This window comes from Dasypus novemcinctus, chromosome 3, assembly GCF_030445035.2.
Source record: "Dasypus novemcinctus isolate mDasNov1 chromosome 3, mDasNov1.1.hap2, whole genome shotgun sequence".
Lineage (NCBI taxonomy): Eukaryota > Metazoa > Chordata > Mammalia > Cingulata > Dasypodidae > Dasypus > Dasypus novemcinctus.
This window is the reverse complement of record NC_080675.1, coordinates 112,004,994-112,026,408: the sequence shown is the minus strand read 5'-3', so window position 1 is coordinate 112,026,408 and position 21,415 is coordinate 112,004,994. Positions and strand designations below refer to the sequence as shown.

General features: G+C 43.2%; 2 pseudogenes; one reads left to right on the top strand and one right to left on the bottom strand.

Moving 5' to 3' along the window:
• Window positions 1–3,439: 3,439 nt before the first annotated feature.
• On the top strand, window positions 3,440–3,542 carry LOC111763312 (small nucleolar RNA SNORA44; annotated as a pseudogene).
• Window positions 3,543–17,822: 14,280 nt separating this feature from the next.
• LOC111763311 (vesicle transport protein SFT2A-like) lies at window positions 17,823–18,662 on the bottom strand (annotated as a pseudogene).
• Window positions 18,663–21,415: the final 2,753 nt, after the last annotated feature.

Below are 21,415 nucleotides of genomic sequence, written 5' to 3'. Positions count from 1 at the left end.
TCTGGTAGATGTAGAGAGGGAAGCAGGAGAGTGTAACCTGAAAGGCCCCTTATTGGACTAAAGTGTTATTCTGTAGTCCTTCCGCCTTCCCCCGACCCAGGACCAACAGGTCAGCTGGAGAGACAAACACACTCATGCCTACGGAAGGATTTGTCAAAACTGACAAAGGCTTAATGCCCAGAATATTTAAAGAACTCCTACCAATCAGTGGGGAAAAGATAAACCAGCAGAATAAACAGGGACAGATGATTTGAATAGGCATTTCACAAAAGAAAAATTGCAAGTGTAGAACAACTAGAACACGTGCTACTGTTGTGAATGCAAATTGGTATGATTTGTACAATCACTTTGGAAACCAATTTGGCTTCATGTAGTAAACTAAAGATGTACACATTCTATAATCCAGCCAAACCTAACCTAGATTAACTTCAGAAAGCTCTTATTTACACACACATCAGGATACATGTACGTAAGAATGGTCTGGGCCATGCTATTTATAATTAAGAAAACTAGAAATAAATATAATGTTCATTAAAAGTATAGTAGATTAAAATTTTTGGTAGATTCATACAATGGAAAATATGTAGCAGTGAAAATGAATGAAAAAAGCAAATCTGGAAAAATATAGAATAATTCAATTTACTTGAAGTGGGGTGGGCATAGCAAATGGGAAGTTAAGGCTTAAAATGTCGAGGGTTCCTATTTGGAATGACGGGAATGTTTTGGTAGTGGATGGTGGTGATGGTAGCACCACATTGTGAATGCAGTTAACAGCACTGAAATATATATGTGAATATGATTAAAGGGGGAAATGTTAGGTTGTATATATGGCAACAGAACAAAACGTTTTTTTAAAATCCAAGGAACTACACTACACAAACTGTGAACCCTAAATTAAACCATGATTCCTTGTGATCTATTAACTTTAATTAAAAAAAAATTTTTTTAAACCCGTGAACCTTAATGAATAGTACAATTATAAAATGTGCTATCATCAATTGTAACAAATATTTCATACCAATATAAAGTGTTGATGGTGGGGTGGCATATGGGAATCCTGTATTTTATGCATGATTGTTCTGTAAACCCACAACTTCTCTAATAAAGGGGAAAAAAAATACGTGGTCACACTTTTACTGCATCTACTGTGACAATGTGGACCATCCTTAGCAACCAGAAGATGCTGACATCACAGTGAAGGACACAGTTATTGTGAAGGGCCCCTGAGGAACCCCACGAAGGGACTTGAAGGTAGAGCTCAGTCTTCTTGGAAGATAAAAGAAGAGGCTTCAGACTGACAAATGGGGAAATAGGAACTGGCTATAGTTCATGCTGTCTGTGTCGTGTACAGAAGGAAAGCAAGGGTGCTGGGCTTCTGCCTCAAGAAGGGTCTGTGTCTGCTCACTTCCCCATCACCATCTTTATTCAGGAGAGTGGGGCTCTCATTGAAATCCAAAACTTCTTGAATGAAAAATCTATCTGCAGGGTTTGGATGACGCCAGTTGTTGCGTGTTCCGTATCTCAAGCCCAGAAAGATGAGTTAATTCTTGAAGGAAATGTTGAACTTGTACCAAATTCAGGTGCTGTGATTTGGCAAGCTGTAACACTTCAAAACAAGGGTATCAGAAAATTTTCAGATGGTATTTATGTCTCTTGAAAAAGGAAGAGTTCAGCGGGCTGATGAATAAGATCTAAGAGTTGTCCAGTTATGGAAACAAGATGCCAGACCTGTTTGTGATATTTTAAAGAGGTAATAAAATTCATCTGTTGTTTGAAAACCCACCAATATGTGGTTGAATTACAAAGAAAAGTAAGGAAATGAGAGAGCTGCATAATATTCAGGAAAGGATGGACTGGGGTTCTTTTTTTTTTCCTTTGAGATTTTTCTCCCCTCCCCCTGGCCCAAGTTGCCTGCTCTCTGTCCATTTGCTCTGTGTTCTGTGTCTGCTTGTATTCTTGTTGTGGCACCAGGAATCTGTGTCTCTTTTTGTTGTGTCATCTTGCTGCATCACAGCCGCCACTCCTGAGCAGGCCCCACTTTTTTCAGGTGGTGCAGCTCTCCTTACAGGGCGCACTCCTTGCGCGTGGGGCTTCCCTATGCGGGGACACCCCTGCATGGCAGGGCACTCCTTGCGCGCATCAGCACTGCGCATGGACCTGCTCACCACATGGGTCAGGAGGCCCTGGGTTTGAACCCTGGACCTCCCATGTGGTAGGCGGCCACTCTATCCATTGAGCCAAATCCGCTTCCCCAGGACTCGGGTTCTTATAAAGCAAAGGTGCTATTGTCTTTCCTGCACTGGGAGAGGGTGCAAGGACAGATTAAAGCACTCTATTCTTTGTAAATGTATTACAAATGTTCTTTTGTACCTACCAAATATTAAATAAGAACACCTTTTTAAAAGTGTCGGGAATCTTGGTGGTTGTGCTGCAGGGGTGAGGGCTCCAGGCGGAGGCATTTGGCTACGTCGGCTCTCTCCTAAGGGCCGGCTGGAAGAGGCGCTCACGTTCTGGGCAGACAGCAGGAACAGGAGCTCCTTGCCGCTTCAAGCAGGCAGTGGAGGGTGAGGAGGAGAGAGGAGGAAGGGCAGTGCACATCTCAAGCGGCTCTGGCTCGGCTCTATTGCATTTGCCGAACTGGTCTGCAGCTGCAGCGTAAGATAGAGACCTCATCCGCTCCCACCCCCTCCTGCCGATGCCCTTGGCAGCAGAGCGCCTGGCAGATAACATCGTCAATATCCAGGAGGAAATGAATGCCTCTGCTTGGTTTGCTCATCTGGCCTCACCTCGCACGGAGACAATCAGTTTATCTGGCAGAGCTGCCTCCCCTCCCTCTTCAGTTCAGCTTTTCATCACATCTGAGAAAGCATCGCGTGAGGGGCAAGGCCTGGCATTGCTGTCCTCCTTTCCTTCCTTCATCTCCTCAGCCTTGGGGGGGCCAGGCGAGGGGCATGTGGAGGTGCGTCAGGCCCGAGCCCCTCGTCCTGGAAGAGAGAGCAGTGCAGTGGGTAGACACACTAGGAAGCAAATAATCACAGAACTGAGTATGGAGATAAAGGAAACTTGGGAGCCAAGAAAGATGAAAAGATTAATTCTACCAGGGTGATGGGAAGATTTTCTAGAGGAAATGAATTTTTATTCCCTCAAAAATAAAGTTAATATTATTTATCATAGAAGCAATACATGTCTTTTACAGAAAAATGAGAGAAAATTTGGGAAAAGGATATTAAAAGCACTCTTTTTCCAGCACCAAGACAATCATGGTTAGTCCTTTGGTGTACTTCAAGAGGCACTCATAGAATTGAAACTTAAAAAGTGAGTAGGAGACATTGAAGCTTTGAACAACCAGGAAGAACTGGCAGGAACAACCTTCCCAAAGCTCCAGAAAATAAAGGACTGCAGTAACAGGGCCAGTGCCAAATCAAGCAATAGGCATTGTCAGCGTGTTCCCAAGGTCTCTGGCTGCCGTGGTCAACCTGGAGAGACTCTAACAGCCCAGGTCAGCAGAGGACCTGCCACTGCCACTCGACTTTCCTATAATGTCTCAGGACCTGGTCTTGGAGGGACCCAAAGCCAGGTGTTTCACTTTCAGCTGGTTCATCGTGCTCCCATTTATTCTGCAGGTTACCCCCTGAGTTTCCAAACAGTGGTAACAATCTGAAGATGCCAGCTTGTTGCTGGAGCAGGGCTCAGATACCCAGAAAGGCATCCTCATCTGATTATGGACCTAGCATTGGGAGAAGCACTGGGAAGAGGCAGGCTCAAAAGGCAACCGGCTGGTGATTAGGTGGAAATTGTGAACACAGCAAGCAGAGTCCTTTGCTTTTTGTTTAGTGCTTATACCCCTTGGGTCTCACATGTTGGTGACCAATAAAAGATTTACTCTGGAGAAGAAAAAAAAAAAGGCTTCATAAATGTGGTAGGATCTCGTGGTGCCCTGGCAGGCCCGCCCCCTACCCCTTCCCGGTTAAGAGTGGAGCCGGTGCTCCCAGCCAAGCCCTGGCCCAGGTCCAGAGAAGCCCTCAGGCACGTGCTGGGAGCATGTGTGTCTGGACTAATCTCTGGTAGTGGCCTGAGGGATGGAACCAGGACACTCATCCCTGGCTCATCATCCCAGAACTGGATCTGTGTGCAGAAGTTCACAGAGCTCTCCTAGAGCACAGTGTGGGAAAGTAGCCAGGTGGCTGTTTGGGGCCAGATACCTATATCCAATAAAACTGTCTTTCAAAAATAAGGAACAGATTAAGACATTTCAAGATAAGCAAAAACCGAGGGAATTCATCATCACTAGACCAGCCATACAGAAAGTTCCGCAGGTTGAAAGAAAAGGACACTTTCTCTTAGGAGATACATACTGTAAGGGTGAAGGGTCATGGTGTCAACAATTTTCTTTCAAATGGTTCAGCTTTTTTTTTTTATGGTTCATTTAAAAATTCATAATGAATATCTTATGAAGAGAGAGAAAGGAAACATATATATAAAAAATGAGGGAAGCAGACTTGGCCCAATGGATAGGGCATCCACCAACCACGTGGGAGGTCCGCGGTTCAAACCCTGGGCCTCCTTGACCCGTGTAGAGCTGGCCCATGTGCAGTGCTGATGCGCGCAAGGAGTGCCGTGCCTTGCAGGGGTGTCCCCTGCATAGGGGAGCCCCACGTGCAAGGAGTGCGCCCCATAAGGAGGGCTGCCCAGGGCGAAAGAAAGTGCAGTCTGCCCAAGAATGGTGCCGCACACACAGAGAGCTGACACAACAAGATGATGCAACAAAAAAGAAACACAGATTCCCGGTGCCACTGATAAGGATAGAAGCAGTCACAGAGGAACACACAGCAAATGGACACAGAGAGCAGACAACTGGGGGGAGGGATGAGGGGGAAGGGGAGAGAAATAAAAAATTAATTAAAATTAAAATTAAAAAAAAAAGAAAAGGACACTGGACAGTAAATCAAAGCTACATGAAGGGAAGCAGAAGTGGCTTAAGCGATTGGGCTCCCACCTACCATATAGGAGGTCCAGGGTTCATTTACCAGGGTCTCCTGGTGAAGGCAAGCTGGCCCTGGCCCACATGGAGAGCTGGCACAGCAAGATGGTGCAACAACAACAACAAAAGAAACACAGAGGAGAGACAATAAGAGACACAGCAGACCAGGGAGCTGAGGTGGCACAATAGATTGAGCACCTCTCTCCCACTCCAGAAGGTCTCTGGATTGGTTCCTGATGCTACCTATTGAGAAGATGAGGAGATAAAGAAGAACACACAGTGAATAGACACAGAGAGCAGACAATGGGGTGAAAGGAGGAATAAATAAATAAGTCTTTTTTAAAAAAAGCTACATGAAGAAGTATTTCTAGTAAGGGTAGTGACATGGGTAAATATAAATGCCAGTGGGGAGCAGACATGGCTCAAGTGGTTGAGTGCCTGCTTCCCATATGGGAGGTCCTGGGTTTGATCTCTAGTACCTCCCAAAAACACAAACAACAAGAAAACAAATGAAATAGCCAACTCATGGGAGCCGATGTGGCTCAGTGGCTGAGCACTGGCTTCCCACATACAAGGTCCAGGCTTCAGTTCCTGGCTCTGGTAACTTAAAAAATATTATGTATATAAAAATGCCAGTACTATTGGATTTTTCATTTATAATGCTACTTTTTACTCCCTATAGGATCTAAAAGGCAAATGAATAAAATATAATGAATAATCAGTGATTTGGGACTCATAATTTTTTTAGGAGGTACTGAAGAGTACCAGGACCTCATACACCTGGGAGGTGTATGCTAAACCACCACGTTACAGCCACTCCCCTCTTAATAGGCACCACCACCCCTTGAGATGGCGCCCTCATCTGTTTGCCGGTTGTTTTTGCTCATTGTTTGCTCTTGTTGTCTGCTCATTGTCTGTTTTGTGGTTTTTTTTTTTCCTTTAGGAGGCATCAGGATCTGAACCCAGGACCTCCCATGCAGGAGGTGGGCGCTCAACTGTTTGAGCCACATCTGCTCCCTGCTTGTTTGTTTTTGCTGAATGTCTGCTCATTGTTTGTTTGTCTTCTTTAGGAGGCATCTGGAACCGAACCTGGGACCTCCCATGTGGTAGGCAAGCACTCACCTGCTGAGCCACATCTACTCCCCCCCCATAATATTTTTAAACTTGAGCTTTTTAACAAGAACTACATAAAGTTGGGGGGATGTAGACTATAGGAACATAGTTCGTGTGTAAGATTGAAGTTAATTTGGCATCTAAGTAAACAAGAGTGTTATGGGTTTAGGATATTGAATTTAAGCCCCATCAGAGAACACGCAAGCTCACAGAGACAGAAATTAGAGTACAGGTTATCAGGGGTGGGGGTAGGAGGAATGAGGAGTTAATGCATAATGAGTGTAAAGTTTCTGTTTGGGAAGATAGAAAAGGTTTAGTGATGAAAGGTGGTGAGGGAACAGCAATATTGTGAGTGTGATTAATCCCACTGGATGATATGCTTTGGAGTAGTTGAGATGGGAAAGTTTATGTTGTATATACCTTCCCACAGTTAAAAAGAGAATGAATAAATAAAGACATTAGGAAAATTATGCAATACATGATCCTATACAAGATGTAATAATGGATGAGAAATGGTTCAAAAGGGCATTTTTTTAGACATGAAAAAAATTGGAATATAGATTGTAAACTTTATATCAAGATTAAATTCCTTAAACTTTATAAGTACCCTTAAGGCAGTGACATTGGTGAATATCCCTGTTCTGTGGAACATACGTAGCAGTATTAGGTGTATACAACCTACAGTCTAGTGCTCAGAAAATGGTTTGGTAAATAGATAGCTAGATGGATAGATAGGTAGATAGATGGATTGATAGACTGATGATTAATAAAATGATACAGCAAATGGGGCAAAATGTTAAAAATGGTAGTGCTGGGTATCTGGGATACAAGACTTTTAGAGTTCTCTGTAAGGGGTTTGACTGTTTAAGCTGTGCTGTAAGCTTGAAAGTTTTTCTAAATAAAAAGTTAAAAAAAAATCCTAAGCCAAAATCTAACCCTAGACCTAAAATCAAACCTTAACCTAACTTTCACAGTAACTCTAAACACAACCTTGAACCTAACCCTAGCCCTACCCTTAACAATAATGCTAGCCATTACAGCAACCCTAACCCTAAAGGAAACCCTAAGCCTAACCCTATTCGTAACCATATCCCTCAGAACAACCCTAGCCCTAACTAAGTATAACCACAAGAACTCCTAACACCAAGCCTAAGTGCAACCCTAACTCTAACTCTCAACCAAACAAAACCCAAAACCCATACCTTAACACGAATCCTAACCCTAACGAGAATCCTAACAATCTAAACCTAACTGTAGTTCTAACAACCCTAAAACTCTAACACAAGCCATATCAATAACAACCCAAACCCTAAACCTAACCCTTAACCCTAATTTTAACTCTAAGTTTAACCTTTAACCATCCTAAAAATGCTAACATAACCTTAATGCTAACCCTTAACCTAGTTCTAACACTAATCCTAATTCTAATCCTCAGTATACCAATAACCCAAACAATGCTAACCTCAACAAAAACAATACTCTAACCCTAAACCTATCCCTAACCCTAAATGATCCCTAACCCTAAATCCCTAACACTAACCTCAACTCTAAACCTAACAAAATCCCTAAGCCTAACACTAATGCTAATCATCATCAACAACAAAAAAAGTGAGTAAGTGGTATTAGTTCTGTTCCTTAAACTGTGGGGTGGGTACCTCAGTGCTTTAAAATTATTCTTTACGGCGGGCGGACTTGGCCCGGTGGTTGGGGCGTCCGTCTGCCGCATGGGAGGTCCGTGGTTCGAGCCCCGGGCCTCCTTGACCCATATGCGGCTGGCCCATGCGCAGTGCTGGTGAGTGCGGGGAGTGCCCTGCCATGCAGGGGTGGGGGAGGGGAGGGGGGGAGGGGGGAGCAGCCTGCCCAGGGGTGGTGCTGCCCGCGCGGAGAGCTGACACAACAAGATGATGCAGCAAAAAGAAACACAGGTTCCCCGGCCGTTGGCGGCAGCAGAGGCGGACAAAGAACACGCAGCAGGGTGGACGCAGAGGGCAGACGGCTGGGGTGGGGGGTGGGGGTAAGAGAAATAAATAAATAGATAAATCTTTAAAGAAAAATAAATAAATAAAATTATTCTTTATAAAGCACATATAGTATACACTTATATGTATAATTATCTCAGAATTAACAGGTTAATAAATATAACACCTAGTAAATAATTCATTTTGGCTGTTATTGATCTAGATTTAACTCTACTAAATAAAAAACAAATCTGGATTTGGTAAGGAGAGACTATTGAAAGGATTTGTGAAAAGTGGGAAAAGGGACCATTGCAACAGGGAAAGCACTCTGACCATAAGGGCCAACAGGAAACTCAAGAATTAGGCAAGGGAAGTGGACTTGGCCCAGTGGTTAGGGCATCCACCTACCACATGGGAGGTCTGCGGTTCAAACCCCGGGGCTCCTTGACCTGTGTGGAGGTGGCCCATGTGCAGTGCTGATGCGCGCAAGGAGTGCCCTGCCATGCAGGGGTGTCCCCGCATAGGGGAGCCCCATGTGCAAGGAGTGTGCCCTGTAAGGAGAGCTGCCCAGAGTGAAAGAAAGTGCAGCCTGCCCAAGAATGGCACCGCACACACGGAGAACTGACACAACAAGATGATGCAACAAAAAAGAGAAACAGAGATTCCCAGTGCCACCGATAAGGATAGTAGCGGTCACAGAAGAACACACAGTGAATGGACACAGAGAGCAGACAACTGGGGTGGGGAGAGAAATAATAAATAAATAAATAAATAAATAAATAAATAAATAAATAAATAGACAAAAAGGGTTTGTTTTTTTTTTAAATGTACAGAGGGCAAAGAACTGGGCACAGGGAAGTGGGATGAAAGATTGGCGTGATCAGATAGTAGATCTGAGAATATTTTATGCCAAAGCAGCCTATTTTCTGGTAGGAGGTCTTAAAAATCAAGGGTTGGTGAAGGAGGATGGTCCGTTGACAGGCCCTTGATATTGATGACTGTACTTATGAGCCTTTATTCTTGAAATTGAAACTTAGCCTAGTATTACAAGGTGCCTAAGAATTGCCTCCTGGGAGCCTCCTTGTTGCTCAAATGTGGCCTCTCTCTAAGCCGAACTCAGCATATAAATACATTACCTTCCCCACAGTGTGGGACATAACCCCTGGGGATGAGCCTCCCTGGTACTGAGGGATTACTATCAAGCATCCACTAGCAATACAACCAGAAAAAGGGGGACCAAAAGGGGGAAAAGGTAAAGACAAATGCATTTATATGGCTAAGAGATGTCAAAGTGAGTTGGGAGGTCATCCCAGAGGTTATGCTGCTGCACATCTCAGCAGGATCTCATTGATGGCCAAAGTAGATACTACCACAAATAGCTGGGCTCCTCCAGGCATTGGAGACATCCAGACACTATAGCCAGGGCAGATAGCTCAGGAGTTTGATACTTTGCCAGTGGGCCCTACTTTGGAATTTATGCTCCCCAGTGTGACAGAGTTGAACTTAGTTGTGATTTCTCTATACATGGCTCTTCTGTCCTTCTATTTGAACCTATTAGTACTAGTATTATTAGGTGTACATCCAAGAGACTTAAATCTTTCAACGTCTACATGCCAGCTGGGCCCTGAATCTCGACAGAGTTACAACACTTATTCTCCAGTTCATTGGTTTTACCCAGGACAACTAACAAGGAGGCAATGATGGACAACTACCATACCAAGGAACCGAGAGAGTCTACAACTGCAAGCAAGAAAACCCCACCCATTGACCCCATGCGATCACAGCCCCCTCTCAATTAGAGGTGGAATGGACATCACCATCCCAGAATCCCCAGGATTGGGGAATAAACTATAGACTAAAGTAGATTTACAGGTATTCTACTATAGACTTACCGTGATTCTAGCAACAGAAGAAATTATATCACTGATGTGGATGCAGTGGCCACTGCATGTTTTGAGGGCAGGAAGAGGAAGAAACCAGTGTAATATGGGGATGTTTTGGGGACTTGGGAATTGTCCTGAATGGCATTGCAATGACAGATACAGGCCGTTCTGTATCTTGCCATAATCTACAGAATTGGGTGGGAGAGAGTGTAAATTACAATGTAAACTTTAATCAACACTTAGTGGCAATGTTCCAAAATATGTTCATTATTTGCAATGAATGTACCACACTAATGAAGATGTTATTAATGTGCGAAAATGTGGGAGGTGTGGGGAACGGGGCATATGGGAAGTCCCTATACATATGTATTTTTTTAAAACACATTGCACATCTTTCTGTGTTGGTCCCTTTTTTTTTTTAATTTTTATTTTTTTTAAAGATTTATTTATTTGTTTATTTAATTCCACCCCCTCCCCCGGTTGTCTGTTCTCTGTGTCTATTTGCTGCGTCTTGTTTCTTTGTCCGCTTCTGTTGTCGTCAGCGGCACGGGAAGTGTGGGCGGCGCCATTCCTGGGCAGGCTGCTCTTTCTTTCGCGCTGGGTGGCTCTCCTTACGGGGCGCACTCCTTGCGTGTGGGGCTCCCCTATGCGGGGGACACCCCTGCGTGGCACGGCACTCCTTGCGCGCATCAGCACTGCACACGGGCCAGCTGCACACAGGTCAAGGAGGCCCAGGGTTTGCCGCTTGAACCGTGGACCTCCCATGTGGTAGACGGACGCCCCCACCACTGGGCCAAGTCCGTTTCCCCCCCTTTTTTTTTTTTAAGATTTATTTCATTTATTTCTTTCCCCTTCCCCCCCACCATTGTCTGCTCTCTGTGTCCATTCGCTGTGTGTTCTTCTGCGTCCACTTGCATTATCTGGTGGCACTGTTGTGTCATCTTGCTGCATCAACTCTCCATGTGTGCAGCGCCACTCCTGGGTGGGCTGCGCGTTTTCACATGGGGCGGCTCTCCTTGCGGGTGCACTGCATTCCTTGTGCGTGGGGCACCCCTATGCAGGGGCGCCCCTGCATGGCATTGCACATGGGCCAGCTTACCACATGGGTCAGGAGGCCCTGGGGATTGAACGCTGGACCCTCCATATGGTAGGCGGATGCTCTGTCAGTTAAGCCACATCCACTTTCCTGTGTTTGTCCTTGCAGATGTACCTCCCTTTTTTTTTTTTTTTAAGATTTTATATATTTGTTTACTTATTTATTTATTCATTCATTCCCCCCCTTGCGGCTTGTTCCTTTCTTTGCTGTCTCTTCTCTGTGTCCATTCACTGTGCATTTTTTATGTATCTGCTTGTCTCCCTTAGTTGCATCTTGCTGCACCAGCTCTCCATGGTGCATGGGCACCCAGCTCTCCGTGGTGCACCGACCAGCTTGCCTTCATGAAGAGGCCCTGGGACGTGAACTCAGGGCCTCCCATATGGTAGCCAGGAGCCCTACTGACTGAGTCACAGCCGCTTCCTCCCTATATTTTTTATGTAACATTTACGTAATCTAAGTATCTTTAAAAACAAACAAACAAATAATTAAATAAATAAAACGAGGCATTTAGAAAGAAATTCAAGGGTTGGAAGGAAGGCGAGAAGCTTAACAAATGTTTGGTTAACAGGTATTGTGTTCTGATTGATCAGTGAGGACAAGCAGTTCGACTAATCATTTATGAGGCAAAGAATGGGAATATAGAAGGTCTGTGTCTGTCCTGTCATGGGTAAACAAGGAGGAGCATTCATGAGCCTTACATATATCATATAAAGAAGGGTGGTTCTTTGCAGTAAGCTATTTTCCAGAATATAGGTGAGGTGATCTCTTAATTTCACTGTTTTCCAGGCAGACAGGGCAGGTAAAATTTAACATCATCAACTTTTAAGAAGTGATAATAATAAAATTGGAATCATAGTCCATAAGATCATAGCCTTTTTAGTTTCTAAAATTACAGAGTTGCATAAAATCACAAGGGAAAATGGAAATATAAAAGAATCTATGGGGGAGGCAGATTTGGCTCAACAGAGAGAGCGTCCACCTACCACATGGGAGGTCCAGGGTTTGGTACCCTGGGCCTTCTGACCTATGTAATGAGCTGGTCCACGTGCAGTGCTGATGCATGCAAGGAGTGCCCTGCCACACAGGGGTGTCCCCCAAGAAGGGGAGCCCCAAGCGCAAGGAGTGCGCCCTGTAAGGAGAGCCGCCCAGCACAAGAAAGTGCAGCCTGCCCATGAGTGGCGCCACACACACAGAGAGCTGACACAGCAAGATGATGCAACAGAAAGAGACACAGATTCCTGGGGCCACTGACAAGAATGCAAGCGGACACAGAAGAACACACAGTGAATGGACACAGAAAGCAGACAACTGGGGAAAGGGGAGAGAAATAAATTAAAAATAAATGCTTAAAAATAAATAAATAAATAAATAAATAAATAAATAAATAAATAAATAAATAAATAAAAGAATCTATGGGTTGGCATGAAAATTGGATCAACATAGCGCTAAAAGGAAAAAAACCCTAAAAAATCTAAATGGTATCTGAAGCTATTTAATCAGAGATCACTCAAATTTCAGCCTTACCCAAATGTTAAAAAAAAAAATCAACAGAGAAATGAGTAGCAAAGATTCCAGTTACATTTTGAAAATGGAAAAACAGTTTATGATCTTGTGTCTAATGTATTAATGACAACATAAGGCTTAAGATTTTTTTAGTACTGAGGTGTGTCTTATATTTAATTCAAAAGTTTTTTTTAATTAAAGAAGTTGTGTTTACAGAGAAATCATGCACAAAATACAGAATTCCCATAACTGCCTATAGCAGTTTGATATTATTTTTGAATTCCAAAAAGGAAGGGTTATGTTTGTAAACTGGTCTGCTCCTCTGGGTGTGATCAACCCTTGACTGTATTAAATTCACCTAAGATGTCTTTGATTTAAATTACCTGTTAAGATGAGGGTTTTTTTGTTTGTAAGATTTATTTATTTATTTTATTTTTCCTTACCCCCCTCTTCCCCAGGTGGTTCTTTCATCTGTCTGTCTGTCTGCTCATTGTTTGTTCACTTTCTCCAGGAGGCACCGGAACCATACCGCGGACGTCCCGCATGGGAGGTGGGAAGCCACATCCGCTTCCCACAGCCTGTGGCGTCTGCTCGTTTAAGTGCCTACTTGTTGCGGCAGGTGTGGTCATCAAGTTCGTCTTCTTTAGGAGGTACTGGTACCTGAGCCTGGGACCCCCGTGTGGTAGGTAGGTGCCTAACTGGTTGAGTCACATCTGCTTCCCAAGGTTAGGGTTTTGATTTGACGATGTCAGTAGGCCATGACTCAGGGTTGCCCCCTTGGTGGGCTTTGTAAATGGATGCTCACTCAAGAAGACACACAGAAGAAGACACAGGAAGAGAGAGAGCTCCATAGGCATGGAAGAGGAGAGAACTTGGTCATTTTGGTCCTGCCATGTGACAAAAGGAGAAGGCTCCAATAGCTAAAGCCCTGGGAAGAGAGGTGAGCCCTATGCCAGCCTACAGCTGAGATCAGGAGTTGGGCTCATGGAGCCTTAAGAGGAAGAGGCTCAATAGACCAGGTAGAGATTGCCTGCCATCTTGCTCCAACACATGGCAACAGACTTTGGTGAGAAAAGTACCTCTTATGTTACCTTGAGGAGGACTCTTTAGGGCCTTGTAACTGTAAGCTTTTCTCTCAAATACACTTCAGAAAAGCCAATAGATTTCTGGTACTTTGCATCAGCACTCCCTTGGCTGTCTAATACACTTCCCTGTTATTAATAACTTGCGTTAGTGTGGAACATTTGCTACAATTGATGAAAGCACATTTTTTAAACTTTATTTTGTACATTTAATAATTGAAAACATAAACAACAAAAAACTAAAAAGAAAACAAAGTTGAATAAAAACATACATTTCTCAATTAAAATCATACAATGTGTTACACAATATATTTAGTTTATAGTAAGGCAATCATATAGTATTTGTCCTTTTGTGCCTGGCTTGCTTCACTCAACATAATGTCCTCCAGGTTCATCCCTGTTGTCATATGCTTTACTACTTCATTTTTTCTTAGAGCTGCATAATATTCCATTGTGTGACTAGACCACAGTTTATCTCCTCATCTGTTGATGGACACCTGGGCTGTTTCCAACTTTTGGCAATCATGAATAATGTCACTATGAACATTGGTGTACAGATGTCTATTCATGTCACTGCTCTCAGTTCTTCTGGGTATATATCCAGTAGTGATATTGCAGAGTCACTTGACAACTCTATACTCAACTTCTTTAGGAACTGCCAGACAGTCCTCCACAGGGTTGTACTATTCTGCATTCCCACCAACAGTGAATAAGTGTTTCTATTTCTCCATATCCTCTCCAATCTTTCAATCTTTTTATATTTATTGAGAGCTGCATTGTTCCCTAACATGTGGTCTATCCTGGAGAAAGATCCATGGACACTTGAGAAGAATGTTTGGATGCAGTGTTCTGTATATGTCTGTTAGGTCTAACTTATTTATCACATTGTTCAAGTTCTCTGTTTTGTTGTTGATATTCTGTCTAGTTGTTCTATCTAATGATGTGAGTGGAGTGTTAAAAGTCTCCAAAGATTATTGTAGAGATGTCTATTTCTCCCTTCAGTTTCCCCAGAGTATGTCTCATCTATTTTGGGGTACCTTGGTTAGGTGCATAGATATTTATGACTGTTATATCTCCCTTGTGGATTGTCCCTTTTATTAATATATAATCAACTTCTGTATTTCTTAAAGCTTTTTTGCATATAAAGTCTATTTTGTCTGATATTGGTATAGCCCTTTTCTGGTTACTATTTGTGTTGAAGTATCTTTTTCCAACCTTTCACTTTCAGCTGGTTTGTATCCCTCGGTCTAAGGTGAGTTTCTTGTAAGCAGCATAGGGATAGCTCATGGTTTTTTTTGTTTTGTTTTTTTAAAATACATTCTGTCAGCCTTCATCTTTTGATTGGGGAGTTTAATCCATTCACATTCAATGATTTTTTTTTACTGTAAATGCACTATTTACTTCCTCCATTTTATTCTTTGATTTTCATGTGTAATATCTTATTTTTGCCTGTCTTTTTACTCTTTTGATTATCCTTTCTGCTCTTCTTTCTTCTATACTCTCCTTCAAACTGGTCTCTCCTGTCTTTTTCTTTCAGGATGTAAAGCTTCCTTTAATTTTTCCTGAAAATGTGGATTCTTTTTGTTGTTGTTGTTTTGTTTTTTGATTTTTTTGTCTTTATTTTAATATTACATTAAAAAAATATGAGGTCCCCATATGTCCCCCACCCCCTCACCCCTCCTCCCTGCATAGCAACAATCTCCTCCATCATCATGAGACATTTCATTGCATTTGGTGAATACATCTCTGAGCACCGCTGCACCTGATGGTCAATGGATCACATTATAGCCCACACTCTCCCACATTCCATCCAGTGGGCCATGGGAGGACATACAATGTCCGGTAACTGTCCCTGCAGCATCACCCAGGACAACTCCAAGTCCCGAAAACGCCTCCACATCTCATCTCTTCCTCCCATTCCCCACCCCCAGCAGCCACCATGGCCACTTTATCCACACCAATGCCACATTTTCTTCGATTACTAATCACAATAGTTCATGAATAGAACATCAGTAAGTCCACTCTAATCCATATGCTATTCCTCCATCCTGTGGACCTTGGAATGGTTGTATTCATTCCACATCTACATTAAGAGGGGGCTTAGATTTCACATGGATGCTGGATACAAGACTCCTGCTTTCAGTTGTAGGCACTTTTGGCTCCATGGTGTGGTGGTTGACCTTCTTGAACTCCATGTTACATGAGTGAGGTAAGTCCAATAAACCAGAGTGTAGGAGCTGAAGTCTGTTGAGGCTCAGGGACTGGCTATCATATGGTCAGTCCAGACATTCAGATCCCCTGCATATATATTAAACCCCAGCACCAACTACAGTTCTGGTAAAAGTAACAGGAGAGGCTTGTGAGAAAAGATCACATCTGAGTCCAGCTCCATCACACAGAAACACAGACTCCAAAGAAGGGCCAACTGACATGGCACTGAACTCCATCTGCCATGACCATAGGACCTGTGGGTCTCTGTAACTCTCAGAAGAACCAAAACCCGGGGTTGTATCTACTTTATCTGTCTCAGGGACTCTGTTGAGGTGTGCATAAGGGCAACCCCTCTGATAACCTCCTGGCTTTTTTTTTTGAGACTCATAGCCATATAAACTCATTTGTCCTTTCCATTTCCCCCTTGATTCAGATCAAAAAGCATTTTTAGCTCCTGGTATTATATGTAGACTGAGATATTCTGCTGGTCCGAGTTGACCCTTTTATTCAAGGTCATTTTCTAGTTACATCATCAGCTGGTACTTGGTAGTAATCCCTCGGTGCCAGGGAGGCTCATCCCCAGGAGTCATGTCCCACACTGGGGGCAAGGCAACACATTTACATGCTGAGTTTGGCTTCAAGACTGGCCACATTTGAGCAACACAGAGGCTCTCAGGAAGTAACTCTTAGGCACCCTGCAGCTCTAGGCCTTGTTCTTATTTCAGGTGCACAGGCTCACAAGCATAGTCATTAGTATCGAGAGCTCCTTGTTGGACCTTCATTCTTTTTTGGTCTTTGCCATTGCACTTGGGGGATTGTTGCTGTTCCTTTATGGACTGTGATAGAGCTCCCCTGGCTAGAAACTCAGCACTCCCTCAGTTGTTGTTTTTACTTGTATCCACTATGAAAATATCCAAACATTTTTATGTACCCTGGATATATGCCCTGTAGAACTCCCTGCCAACCATGTGTCCCCTGTCATTAACATCCCACACCAGTATTCCTCCGCTGCCATTGTTGAACCTCTCTGTGATCCAAAACTTCCTGAAAAGTGAAACCCAATATATTGCCATGGATTCTTTTTTGTAAACTCTCTCTAAATATTTTACACTCACCTTCATATTTGAAGGACAATTTTGCTGGATAAAGAATTCTTGGCTGGCAATTTTTCTCTTTCAGTATCCTAATTGTATCCTACCACTGTCTTCTCACTTCCATGATTTCTGAACAGAAATCTGCACTAAGCCTTACTGGACTTCCCTTGTATGTGATGATTTGCTTCTCCCTTGCTGCTCTAAGAATTTTCTCTTTATCTTTGATATTTGACATTTTGCATAGTATGTGTCTTAGAGTAGGTCTAATTGGATTTATTCTGGTTGGGGTATGCTGTGCTTCTTGAACAAGTAAGTTGTGAAATTTTCAGCTATTTTCCTTAAAAACTCTTTCTGCCCCCTTTCCCTTCTCTTCTCCTTCTGAAACTCCCGTGACACATACATTGTTGCATTTTGTGTTGTCATTCAACTCTCTGAGCCCCTGCTCAATTTTTTCCATTCTTTTGTCTTCAATTTTAGCTATTCTGTCTTCAGTATCACTTACTCTTTCTTCTATCATTTTGAGCCTGCTGTTGTATGGCTCAAATGCACTTTTTGTTTTGTTTTTAGTTTTCCAAGTGTCTGTTTATTTCAAAATGGTAAAGATTTATATATTATTTTTTATTACACATAATAAGCAATTTTTAGCTTAAAGTAAAAACTTCCACATTTTAAGTAAAAAGAAAAATAGATGTTTTAAAATGTAGATCTTTCAAGAGACAAAAGGGCTGAACATATCTTGTAGCACAGATTTATCCTTAACTATTCACATCTCAAAAGTCATTTTAAAAGATTAAAAAACTGACTAAAAATAATTTACAATCAATAATGATTAAAATCTCCTGATCTTTGGAAAAACCTGTAAATGACACATAATGTATTAAATTTACAAGCATTTACCAGCAGTTTAATTAAACATTTTTTTTTAAACCAGTATACAAAATGGTCTTACACTGTCACTGCAATTGTTTTTGGAGTGATGCTTATATCAGGAAAAGCATGCTTCACCAAAAACAGAATATCAACTTTCAAATGTTCTTTTCCAAAAGTTTCTGATTTTCAGCTTATGAGAGGACAACAGCATTTAATTACCACATCCCTTCCATATGGGATGTATGATAAACTATACCAGGTCATTGACAAGAACTGCAATATGCAGAATAATATGGCCAATCCCTTCTTGTCCCACCAGAAAACAGCACACAAGGTAAATAGAAAACACAGAAGCATAAGAATTGTTGCAAGCAATCTTGTAGTTTCAAACATTTTCTTCAGTTGTTTCCTGGGTCCCATTAAAAAACATGTCCTGGCTAATGCAGAAATATTTCCAAGAGTATAAAACACTACAAAAAGTTTCATGCCTTGGGGTAGCCACAGCAATCCAGTTCCAAGAAGAGAACAGAGAATGCCAGGAAGCATATGACAAACCACTTCACTCTGGTGTTGAAACTAAGGGAAGAGGCATCCAGGACCTCAATAATGTAGCTCTGTTCCTCTACTTCTCCAGCGCTGTCAGCAGAAGGATTTTAAGAGTTTCTCCTGGGCTGTGATTCTTTCATTCATTATTAATTTTGTTGCTACAGATTCCTGGAGGGACTGCAGAGATTAGTTATCATCAAAGACTTGAAGGATGCAGGAGTGGTGATTCCCAGTACATCCCCGTTCAACTCTCCTACCTGGCCTGTGCGGTCAGGCCCTGCTCCCCATCGTCCTGGCCGCTCAGGACCTGCCGCAGCTTCTCCATGGCCTTGGCCCAGGCCGCGGTGGTGGCTGCTCCCTCGCCAAGCCCTCGTGCCCACCTCAAATGTGTTTTTAATCTCACCTATTGTGCCTTTCATTCCCACTAGCTCTGTTACTTTTCTGTTCAGGATTTCAAATTCTTCTCTGTGCTCGCTCAATGTCTTATTTATTTATTTACTTATCCCCCTCCCCCCACACCGCCATTGTCTGCTGTGTCCATTCACTGCGTGTTCTTCTGTGACTGCTTGTCTTCTCTTTAGATGGCACTGGGAACCAATCGGGGGACCTTCTGGAGTGGGAGAGAGGTGTTCAATCTCTTGTGCTGCGTCAGCTCCCTGGTCTGCTGGGTCTCTTATTGTCTCTCCTCTGGGTCTCTTTTTTTGTTTTTGTTGCGTCATCTTGCTGTGTCAGCTCTCCACTTGGGCCAGCTTGCTGCACAGGCCAGCATTTCTGCATGGGCCTGTACTCCACTCAAACCATCTTGCCATGTGGGCCAGCTTGCCTTCACCAGGAGGCCCTGGGAATCAAACCCTGGACCTCCCATATGGTAGACAGGAGCCCACTTGAGCCAGGGTCAGATTTCTCCAGTCCTTCCCTGGCTCCCAAGGCAAACCAGTGTGGTCCCACCTGGTATGGAAGGGCTCATGAGACACAGCAGACCAAATTTGTGGGTCAGTCGCTGAGCCAGCCGCAGGCTGCATCCCTTCTCTCCCCTTTCCTGGGGTAGTAGATCCCCCCTCCCTTTGTAGTCGCAAGCCGAGAGGCCTGAGAATTCTAAAGTGTCTTTAGTGTGGGGGATGGTGCCGACAGCAGCAGCCACTAGTTTCAACTCACAGTTCTGTTCTTGTGATTTCCCTCCTTTGTCTCTCTTCCTCTGAGCAGTGTCTAGCCTTCGCCTGGTGTCCTAAACCCTAGATCTTTTTCTAGGCTGTTTCAGCCTGTCCTCTAGCTATTTTTCTGGAGGAGAAGAGCACATTTTTACACTTTTACTATTGTTAGCAGAAAGCTCTGGATTCTGGACTTTAGGTTCTGGGCTGTCACATAAAAGAACTTAAGGACACCCCATAGGGTAGGAAAGAGAGTAAAGAGTTTATAAGAAACAAGAAAAGAGATAAGTACACAACCTGAGACATGGGTTGCAGGCATGCTACAGGGTGAGAGGAGCACATGTGGAGCCCTAGGTTAGGTCTTTTTTAAATCTTTCCTTCTCCCCCTTCCTATGTTGCGAAGGGGCCCCGACTGTTTGCTGTTCTGATTGTCTGCCTTGTAATCCCCAACTGTCAGCTCTCAGACGACCAAGGGGAGACCTGTTTGGAGTTATCTGGAGCTTCCCCTTGTCCCGGGAAAGAGTTCCAAACTGGAAGTTGTTGCCAGGGTCTGGTGGGGAGGAAGTCTTTCTGGCTTTGTTCTTTAGTAGCAGCCTCCCCTCAGGGGGTTTCCAAGCCCCAGGTCTTGCAGCCCATCTTCTCTACCAGGTCCCAGCTGTTTTCCTTCTTTCCCCATACTAACTTGCCTCACTGTTAACCACAGTCCGCGGTTTAACTTAGGGTTCACTGTGTCGTGCAATTCCATGGATTTTTTTTTTCAATTTTAGTACCTTATATACAAACTAATAACTTCCCCTTTTAACCACATTCAGATAAATATTTCAGTGCTGGTAGTTACATTTACAAAATTGTGCTACCATCACCACTATCCATTGCCAAAACATTTCCATCATTTCAAATAGAATTTGTACATTTTAAGCCTTAACTCCCTATTTGAGTTTTTTTGGGGGCTTTTGTTTTTCTGTGATTTAAAAAAATTTGATGTTGCCTGATTACTTTTGCTGTTGCATGATAACTTATCATGTTGCATACATAACATATAACAGTCTGGTTGGCTTTTTTGCTTATAACCCCTTCGTAGTTTACAAAACATATTTTTGTTGCTTTCTATGTCAGGCTGACTCATAGATGGTTACTCCACGTGGCTGGAAGTATACCTTAAGGTCCTTCTTTTTTTTTTTTTTTTTAATTTTTTAATTTTTTATTGACTTTGTAATAATATTACATTAAAAATATATATGTGAGGTCCCATTCAACCCCACCCCCCCATCCCCCCTCTCCCCCCCCCCAACAACACTCGTTCCCATCATCATGACACATCCATTGGATTTGGTAAGTACATCTTTGGGCACCTCTGCACCTCATATACATTGGTTCACATCATGGCCCATACTCTCCTCTATTCCATCAAGTGGGCCCTGTGAGTATTTACAATGTCCGGTGATTACCTCTGAAGCACCATCCAGGGCAGCTCCATGTCCCAAAGACGCCTCCACCTCTCATCTCTTCCTGCCTTTCCCCATACCCTTTGTCCATTATGTCCACTTTTCCCAATCCAATGCCACCTCTTCTATGTGGACACTTAAGGTCCTTCTTAACCCTTCCTTGAGTGTTTGTCAGCTGACAAAAGCTGACCCCAGATTAGGGACCTCTTGTGGATAACCAAACAGTTTACGTCTTCTAATGTGATCTGCCAAGGCGCTATTGTCTAGTGCGTAGTAAATGGTTTGGATAAAAATCCATCCTCTACTTTTTTTTCTTTTTCTTTTATTTTCCCACTCACTATTATATTAAGCCAATATGAAATTAAGTCTGAGCTGCGTCAGAGGACAGGGTGGCATTTTCCTGGTAGAGAAGGAATCATTCTAGGCAGAAGCAATAGTAGAAACAAAGGTAGAAGGCGTGAAAACGCTGAGCACCTGCGGGTAAC